This window comes from Ambystoma mexicanum, chromosome 2p (genome assembly GCF_040938575.1).
Source record: "Ambystoma mexicanum isolate Mex_15411 chromosome 2p, UKY_AmexF1_1, whole genome shotgun sequence".
Lineage (NCBI taxonomy): Eukaryota > Metazoa > Chordata > Amphibia > Caudata > Ambystomatidae > Ambystoma > Ambystoma mexicanum.
Genome location: NC_090923.1, coordinates 183,974,025 through 183,984,167, shown reverse-complemented (window position 1 = coordinate 183,984,167; position 10,143 = coordinate 183,974,025).

Here is a 10,143-nt window from a genome sequence, read left to right as displayed (position 1 = left end):
TCTGGAAAGTACAATTGTTTTTGCACCTACTATTGACACCCACAAGGATGCTCCCTTCGTTGTAAAAACACAGTTCCTATTCTTCCGGCTCTTGCATTTTGTGTGGTTTTTCCATTGCCTCGATCCATGTGAGTTGAAGAAGGGCATGCCATTATGAGACCATAAAACTTCACACATGCCCCATCGAGAAAAGACCTCTCTTACTAACACATTGGCTGCACATTTTGCATCAGAGTGTGCACAAGTACCAGCCTCCACCCACTGAGAGAAAGGACACACAACAACTATCAGGTAGCGAGATATGTTACACCTTTCGCCCATGTCCGCATAGTCAATATGTTACTCGTGGAATGGCCAAGTACGGCAAGGCAGTGAACTTCAGATAGTTGGTAAAGTGAGACCAGTATTGTAACTCTGACACATGATGCAGTTCATGACCATTTTAGTTATTGTCTCCTGCAGATTGGGGACAAACCAGTCCTCCTGTATATCTGCGACAATGTGTTGCCTGGGTACATGGGAAGGTGATGCAGCTGGTCGAATGCGACCAGCAGCAATTCGTATGGCATAACTGCTTTGCCCATTGTTTCTTGTCGCCACAAAAAACTGGAGGGGATTGCATACATCCCCCAACCAAAATGATTTCTCTTCCTGTGGGGCTCGTTTCTGCAATTCCATTAGTTGTGCAATTGGCAAGGAATTGTAGGCAATTGTTCTTGATCTGAGCTACCACTGGGTACTCAAACACTTGGCCGCTGCATCTCTGGCAGCGTTACTGAGTAAGAGTTTGTCTGTATTGTTAGTATGGGTGGTGCATTTTACCACTGCTGTCAAGGATGCTTGGGATAGTGTGCCAATTAGTTCATCTAAAAGTGCCACATGTTGAACCGGGGACCAGTCAGCTCTCCTAAATCCCCTCCTCTTCCACCATGCCAGGCCTGCATGCACCATGGTGGTGATGTAAACCGAATCAGAATAGATGGTGACATGGCATCCTTGAGACACTAAAAGCACCTCAATGAGCGCTATTAGCTCTGCAGCTTGGGCCGAGTAGTGCGTGGGTTTTCTCATTTGCACCAATACATCATAGACTCCATCAACCAGGCATACTACTGCCACCCTAGTATGCCTCAAACCTAAGACCTGGTCGATCATTGCTGACCCATCAACAAAAACCACCCTACACTCCCTCAAGGAGGCTATCTCTTGCCTTCGTGATGTCATCCTCCTCCCCCTCAAATATCACACAATCATGTGCTAAAAGGTCTTCCTCAGTGCACTGCTCTTTCAAAAAGGTTGCAGGATTTACAGTTTTACACCTCACGATATGAATGTTTAGGCTGGCCAGGATGATTTCATATCGGGACGCCTACTGCATGGTCAAGCTTGATTCGGAACGCTCCAAAACGGTGAACACTGTGTGCTCCATGTACAGAGTTATAGAGCACCCCATAACAATTGTGGAGCTCTTCTCAATCGCAAATGCAGCAACAGCAAGCGCTTGTTCGCATGGGAACTGGTCCTGCATCACAGAATGTACCAGTCCATTGTGGCCCATCGTGCTCCTTTGTGTCAGTACTGCAGTCATCTATTGGCCATATGAATGGGAAAAGAGATAGAACTCTTATCTGTAATCAGGGTCGGCCAGCACTGCGTCAGTGCAGATCACTTGTTTTAGACCGTTGAAGTTGGTGAGCATATCTTCCGTCCAAGCAATCTTTTGGTCATTATTTTGGGCCTCTTTAAGGCCTTCTAACAGATGTCTGGTGTATGCCAGACAGTAATTACACAACCCTAAAAATGTGTGCATCTCTTTGACAGTTTTGGGTTGGGGCAAAGCAGCACGATCAGGTATAATTATTTTCCTGTGAATATATATCAACTGGCCCAAATAGAGCACTTATTGGAGACAATATTGTAGCTTTTCCTTATCTACCTTGTACCCCTTGTACGACAGTAGCTGCAGGAAGGTTTTGGAATCCTTCCTGCTCTGCTATTTACTGTCGCTACACACCAGCAAATCATCAACCTACTGAATGATGGTACAGGGCACATGGATATTCCCTAAGTCAGAATGTAAAATCCTGCTGAAGATGCTGGGAGACTCACAGTACCCCTGAGGCATTCTTGTGCGCTCGTAACGCATTTCCCCATGTGGAAACGCAGTGAGGTACTGTATAGCAGGGTGCAGGGGTATGGAAAAGAAGGCATTTTTGAGATCTACCACAGTGATGCTGCATAGTATCGTTGCAGGGTTTCGAACTACAGGAAATTCTTCCTGGTCAATGTCGTTTACAGGATAAAGATCCTGGATCATCCTCCAACTCCACCCTTTTGCCTTTATTTATCAAATAGATCACTGTGTTACATGTGGAGGTGGAGGGCCCTATTATTCCCTGATTCAGGAGTGCTTCAATGGTATCCCATATGCCCTCCTCTGCTTCTTTGGCCTTTTGGGTAATGTTTAGCTCGGGGCAAAACTGTCCCTGTCTTCAGTGTTATTCTTACTGCTGCCACCCCCTGCAAGAGCACTACATCTTGGGTATTTGTTGTCCATAAACTTTCTGGTACTTGCTCTAAGTCACTCTCAGTGAATGAGGGTGTGTGCACAAGTGCCAGCAAAGAACATTGTACCCTTCGGTATTGTACCATAATGTCACAAGCAATACAGATTGCTAACACAATTTTTTCATTGTCATCCCTGTCCTCAAACAATTTTGCATCTGTCAGTTTCTTGAGGGGCACCTTTGGGTCAAACCACAGCACTGTCCTCCATTCACACCCATGAGTATATGTCCCAACCATAACAATCCTTTTGGTCGACACAACCAGGACCTGCAAATCTAGCTACAGTATCATACTTGCCACAAGCTCTGGCGTTACCAGGGATCAAAAAATGAAATCTGATGGTGCCTGCCAAAACGCCTTGCCAATCTGGGGCACAGCATCAACCAAAACTGTTATTCCATAGACAAACATGTCCCGGTCTACGGTGATGCCGCGTACCACCACCTCTCCTCCTCGGGTCTGAATGATGAGCATTACTCTTAAGGTACACATTCCTGGGGTGGTGAATACCACCCCATGGTCCGTAAAGGAAATGGTCATGTTCAGCTTGCTCAACAAATCCCATCATAACAGATTTAGGGGGGAGGGCCTCTGAGTATAGTAAGGGTGCACACACCACTTTCCCTCCTATTTTAATAGCTACCTTTTCTGTGTAGGGAAGCATCGTAACAGCCCCAGAGAATCCTTGCATGTCGAGAGTTTCACCAGATGACGGGAAGTTTCCCTCACTGATGCATGCACCTGTATACACCATGAAGATTACCTGCTTATTCTCATCATCGTGGGTAGTCATGTAGAGGACTGAGCATGCAAGAGCTTTCTGTGGGCTGTCCTAATCAGGATATGTATTAGTACCCAGGAACAAGAAGGGGTGTCCTCCCATGACACTAGGCCCTCGATAAAGTGCTATCGTTCCATTCAGCACTGTATTGGGCGTGGGCATTTGTCCTCCATACAAGGTGTTCTGCTGGACTGCCTTTGGTTGCACATTAGGCAGTGCATTTGTGGGGGGTTTGGTGGCAACTGAGAGTAGGCCTGATGTATTTCATAAGGTATAGAGGGGCACCTGAGCGACTGTGGTAGTGCTGGGGCAGGTTGATTGTATGCATTATACCCCGCCCCCTGTCTGCTTCTGCATTCTCTTGCAAAATGTCCCCATTTCCCACAGCCCCAACACTGAGGCGGTCCCATACCACCTCTTTTTCCCATTCCACAAACCCCCCTCAGCTCCCTTCTCTTCCCCGCTTATGACCTCCTTGGTGCCACTCAGGATACTGAGGCGGGGGTCCGCAGCCCCACTTCCCCTGTCCTCCACTGGCCAAAAGGCTGCTATCCTTGCATATGCACAAGCTGCAGCCTGCTCCCCTAAATTTGTCTCAGTGTTCACTGTCACCACGCCTTCCACTGCTATTTTAGCAAACTTCTTCTGTACTAGGTTTGCTTCCTCCACCTGCAACCGTTGAGCCGTTTCCTTTCCTCATTCTTTAATCCTTTTGCAATGGTGCATTCTTGTAGTCAGAATCTCGGCCCACCCCTTCGCCTCTATGCCCACTATCTTGAAAGGCGCTTCCTGAAATTCCTTGGGCAATCCCCTCTTGATAACAAAATAGAAAAGAGGACTGATCGGTCCCACTGGTCACCCGTCTCCGCTCGTCACATCTCCTGCACTTTTAAAATGTACTGAGCAGCATCATCCTCATCCCCCATGGTGTAATGCATTATAGACTGCAAGTCTGATGTGTCGGGATACACCCGTCGAAGTGCGTACCACACTTGGGCCCTAATGTTGCTGAAAGGGGCCCCATTGTGTGCATCATCATCTAGTTTTACTCCTGGGTACCCTGCCTTGACCCACACGTCCCGGGCCTGGTCTCCCACAATTGCAAAAAGTCAGCTTTTCATGTTTCCCACCGCCAGAGGAACCCCAGCAGTCTTCTTGAAGGATTATATCAATTCCCAGACACAGCAGTAAGGGGCAGGAGCACCTTGATCAAATTCATCCATCTGTGCCCATGGCACATAATGCATCCTCCATGGTCCCTTGTGCAATAACAGCATTTGCTTGCCTACTCCTCACCCTGCTCTCTGCTCATCAGTTCCCTTTTTTCCTTACCACTGCTACCCCCCCAAACCTGCTCCTCAATCGCTTGCCCCACAAGCTTTCAACCATTGGCGTAATTTCTGAAGCCCACTTGGGCCTCACCTCCCTCGTCCTCGAATTCTTCCAGTCTCCTTCCAGTACCTCTTGGTGTGCGTCCCTGTCTGACCTCACTGTCCCATAACCTGTGCTTTCCCCCCTCGATTTCTACTCCAGACTTCTCGATAAGCACATTGTTAATAGCAGTGTTATCCAGTCTAAACAAAATATCTCCAGCCCTCTACTCGTCCAACCGACACCATTGTTTGCTCTCCCCTTGTGTTACTGCCCTCAACAAGGCAATACCACTTGTGTTGCCTCTAATGCCCAGTCTAACACTTTCTGCGACTTGGTCTCCTGCTGTGTGATGCTGTTTGGGGTTGGTCAATATGGGTATGGAGCAGTGGCAGGCAGTGGCACAAGTGTTGGGTTGGTGTAACTTGTGGCTGGGCGAGAGGTGAGTGGATTGAGCCCCTCTCTAGGCACGGTCTGTGTCGCTTCCTCTGGTGCTGTTGTTGTTACTACATTTGACGGGGCACTATCTTCACGTTGGGGCATACACCCGGCGGTATCCTCTACATCCTCAACCATTTTCCAGACGTTTAAAATCTTGTTTCGCCTCTGCAATTGTTTATCCGTATGCTTAGCAGTTAGAAACGTGCTCATGTGCTCTAATATCTCACTGTTATTAGTACTGTGCTCTGGCCAAGGGCAGGGCATTTCACCTTGGGTCTATACGATCCACTGCTTGTGGTACTTCTCTATTTTATCCTTGAACAATGGCAATGCACTATACATATACTCCAGTGGAGTCATTCTACCCATATTAACAATGATATATTCAAAAGATGCTTCTAGTTATATGTTGTACTGATATTTGATCAAGGATAGGCGTCCCCTACCGCGTAAACCCTGGGGAGTAACTGGACAAGTGAAGAAGGGAGAGGGGGTAACGCGGAGCAAACTGCTAGAAGAATCAAGCAAAGTAAGTAACCATCAATATGAAAGCCCAAATGAGGGGATAGGCCAGGTCAAGGATAATATAAAATCTAATAATCTTTATTGTTCACATATTAAATCACATAACATATGGTGCCGAATCCATGGTAAAACAGCATAAAAACAGACAATAAATATGGAATATGTACAGATAAAGTGCATGTCGCCCACCGGAGCTCCCTGCAATGCAGGATGAGTACAAAGTGCAAAGTGCAATCTCCCCCCAAGAGAAAAGAAAGGAGGAACAGTCTTGCGGGAGGGTCAAAGCAAATTGAAAGAAAGGGGGAAGAGAGGGACGGGGAGCATAAAGGTAAAGAGAAGGAAACCTTGATAGGATCCTAATCCTAGCCCCGATCTCAAACTGCATGCACAATCCAAAAACCAATTCTAAGTCTGGCTGCAACTATTCCATCAATTAAGAATAGAAGATAAAGAAATAAGAAAACACAAACATTGTAAAATGACAACACCTCTCCAGTATCGTGTTCAGAAGTGGCAGAAATTATTTTTACAACTTAATATACAGGCTTTAATTAATAAAAGGTGCAACCTGCAGTGCTAGTCACCATTTCGACCTAATCAGTCAACCACTGGTACCTAGTGTGACTTCCACCGTTCTCATGTGCCACACTGGTACACAATCAGGTAGTTTTGACGACCTCCAAAAATGTCTAAGACATCTGACTCTTTTGGAAAAAGAGAGTGGTTGCTTGACAGTCTTCCTCAAGACAGGAAAGGACAGAAATGGTTATGAAAATATGGGAACAGCAATGGATTTGTATGGTCAATGGATAGACATCTTGAAATGATTCCATGTGTCCTTCCATGGCCCAATTCTTCTTCTGTGGTTGTGTATAATCCATGTGTTCCTTCTTCATCCAATTCATCACTAAAGTGCATCAAAAAGTAGAAGGAAAAGAACAAAGGAAAGAAGAGAAACGAACATGTACAAAGTTAAAAACCACATATTAAAAAACCTTGACCTAGCCTCGCAGCCCCACTGTTGCTCATCGTAGATCGTTACACTATGGTTCTCATCATGAATCCAATAAGAGCAGTAATGCCTCCGTATAGAATCATACTGCAGACCCCATAATAGGGTTCGGGATGTAGAAGTGTGTTCCACCCCACTTAACCCAGCGTGGATCTTTAAATAAATACATCCAAACAGCCAGATGGCCGGGAGAGGAGAGCCTAAATAAATAAAGAGCCTCACTACAATCCCAGTGGCATATACATGTAAAACTAAGCACACCCAATCAGTCATCCATACAACAAAAAATGCAAACCTTTTGGGATGGGAAAAGGCCAGCTCCTTCTGGGTAAAAACACAGGAAAAAGGGGGGAACCCTCAGTACTGGGGTTATAGTGTCTTGATGGAGTGAGGATCACTTCATTAATAGAAGAGTTAATGAAAGCAAGCAAGTGAATCTTGCTTCCACCAGCTAGGTGACTGCTGACTGAAATGAAAGGAGAGAAAGAAAATCTAGTAATACAGCGAGAAGAGATATAGTCAGGGAACACATATAACATCTATAGATCGTGGATCTATATTGTGGTCGACTTGCTGCATGTGTCCCATCCACTTTACTGCTCACGTCTGTTATGTTGGAGTTAGTGAGCAACAGTGGTGAGTAACCGTTGTGCACTGCTGCAATCACTTGTGAAAAAAAAGGAGAAGGAAAAAGAAAAAAGAAAAAGGGGGCAGGGATATTCCGTAACGTGCCAAAATTTATCCGAGCATTCATCTGTTAAATTGAGCTTCAACCTCAACATAAACTATACTCAGGCTAGTTGTCAAGCCAAAATTGGCTTGTGTCAATTCAAATTGTCCTTTATAGGGTGGTGCTGGATGGTAAACAACACCAGCAGTTGGCTCCGAAGCCATGAACCAGGCAATTTGTGTACGCCCACAATTACAGAAGTCCGTGTCCCAAAATCTGCAGTTGCATGCGACTGTGGGTGCACCTCACTGTGCAGCCACAACAGTCAATGCAACTGCCGACAATGGCGCTTGTGTGTGGGAACCAGGCGTGGCATACAATGTCTGAACCCCGGAGAGTGTCAGTGACCACAAAAGCGGGGACAGGAAAAAGAACCCGAGAAAGAAAAAGGCAGGGAAAGGCGAGCGTTTACATACCTTGCTAGAGATGAAAGAAAAATGCATCTGCTGCGCGGGGCACTCGCTTGCTCATTCACGTGCGTCAGTGTCAAGGACTGTGTACGGGTCTGTATGTAGATTGGTCCGGTGACCCTCGCGTGCATCCAGGATGTTCGGAAAACTGAACTCCTGACTGCTGTAGCTTCCTGAAATAGTGGAAGTCTATGAGTCACGTGACCTCAAATCGCGGTCACGTGACTTGGAATCCAGCAAGTGGCTTCTTAAAGAGACAGTGGACCTTGTGTATTAGTCCATGGGTGTCCAACAATAAAGCCCAAATTTTTCAGCAGAAAAAAGAGTTGATGGCGGGGGGGGGGGAAGGATTCAGATAGACCCCACTACAACGGTCCATATGTGCCTAGCTATAAGGACACTGTAACAATGTTATAATGTAGATATCATAGAAATAAATGGCGGAAGTCAACCATTTGTCTCATAAGGCGCATATAAATGGAAAAGGGCACAGGCCTAGACCACACGGAGTGTCAACCGGAGCAAGGCACTATATATATTCTCTCAATCTCAACCAAGACATGATCATCAGAGCACTATACCTGATAAGGTGTGTGGTGTCATTACCCCTGAGCCAACTCCTTTGTTCATACAAGGCCACAGATTGTTCACCAGGTGGAACACCCATGTTTGGAACAAGAAGAGGGACAGCTATTTGACCCTCAGGTAATACAGTGGAGCCATTCTTCTTGATGGTTCAAACTATTATGGTAACTATCCGTCTGGTACATCCACCACTGTTCCTGCTGAGAGAGTCTTGCTGCAGTGTTGAGTCGATCTGTCCCTACAACCCGTACCAGCGCCCACCACTTAAAGTCATCGCAATTGTGTCCAAATTCCGAAAAGTGCGATACTAGCGGGGCATTGCTAGTGTTGAGACGGATTCTCAACTTATGCTCTGAAATCCTAATTTTTATAGGTCTAGCTGTTTTTCCTATGTATGATTTCTTACATGGGCATATAATAACATAGATCACAATGGTTGAATTGCACGTAGTATGTTGCTTGAGAGCCCATGATCTCTCATTGATGGTAACAGTGGAGCAGGCCAAGGTTGATTTGCATGCGTTACAGAACCCGCATGGAAAGTGTCCCAGTATCGGTTGAAAACCCCATTGCGAACGGACGGTACCTGACTGGGGGGCGGTTTTCATACGGTCTGCTTGTGAGAGCCAGCCCTTGAGATTTCTGCCCTTTTTTAAAACAAACAGTGGGCGCTCTAGATCTGAATTATTAAGTTGGAGGAAGAATTTTTTCAACTCTTTGTGATGAGAGTTAAAAGTAGTGGCACATACAATGTGTTGAATAGTGATATCTGGCCTACTCTGCCTAGTAAGCAGGGTATCGCGATGTTGATATCTGCCTCTTTTGCGAGCCTGTTTCAATAGGTGTGGAGGGTACCTTCTAGCCGTCAATCTCTTGGAAATGATTTCAGCTTGTATGGAGTAGTCACTGGTTTTAGTGCAATTTCGCCTGGCTCTCAAGAACTGCCCGTAGGGGATACTCTCCCTCAGGGCCTGGGGATGAAAACTATCAAATCGTAAAATGGTGTTACGGTCTGTTTCTTTGCGAAATAAATCTAAAAAGATGTGATCTGTGTCAATCTTAATAGCCAAATCCAGAAATGGAAGCAAAATATTGCTGGTTGACATAGTGAACATTATGTGTGGATTTAAGTTGTTAATCCATGGGAAAAGGGCAGTATAATCCCCCTTTGTTATATCCCAGATGCTAATTATATCATCTATGTACCTCTTATAGAGGCGAATAGCAGAGAGGAAGGGGTTGGAATCATGTAGAATGCGAGACTTCCCAAACTGCCACATATACAAGATTGTATAATTGGGGGTAAAAAGCCGCCCCCATCGCCGTGCCTTTTGTCAAAAGGTCAGGGTTTTCCCAACTCCCTTGGAAGCAGATCCATAACCCAGGTTCCGAGTGCCAACCAGTCCCAATTGGGACCTTTTGGACCCAGTCCTGGCGCCAGTGGCACCAGGCTCATAAATATGCCCAGTCCCAGCGCTGGAAGCGCCGGGCTCATAATGCTTGGGTGGACTTACCTGCAGCAGACCATGCTGCTTACTTGCCTGCCAGTTTAGCCTCTGATCCTCTTCTGTTTGGGACTACTTTTCCTGTTGGGTGGGGCAGGAGCCACTCCCTAGATTCAGAACACTGGAACTCTTCTGGAAAGCAGGAACTATTTTCTTACCTAGGCGTGGCTGTGGAAGGAGACACCTAAGCACTACAGGAGGCTATTTAAACCACA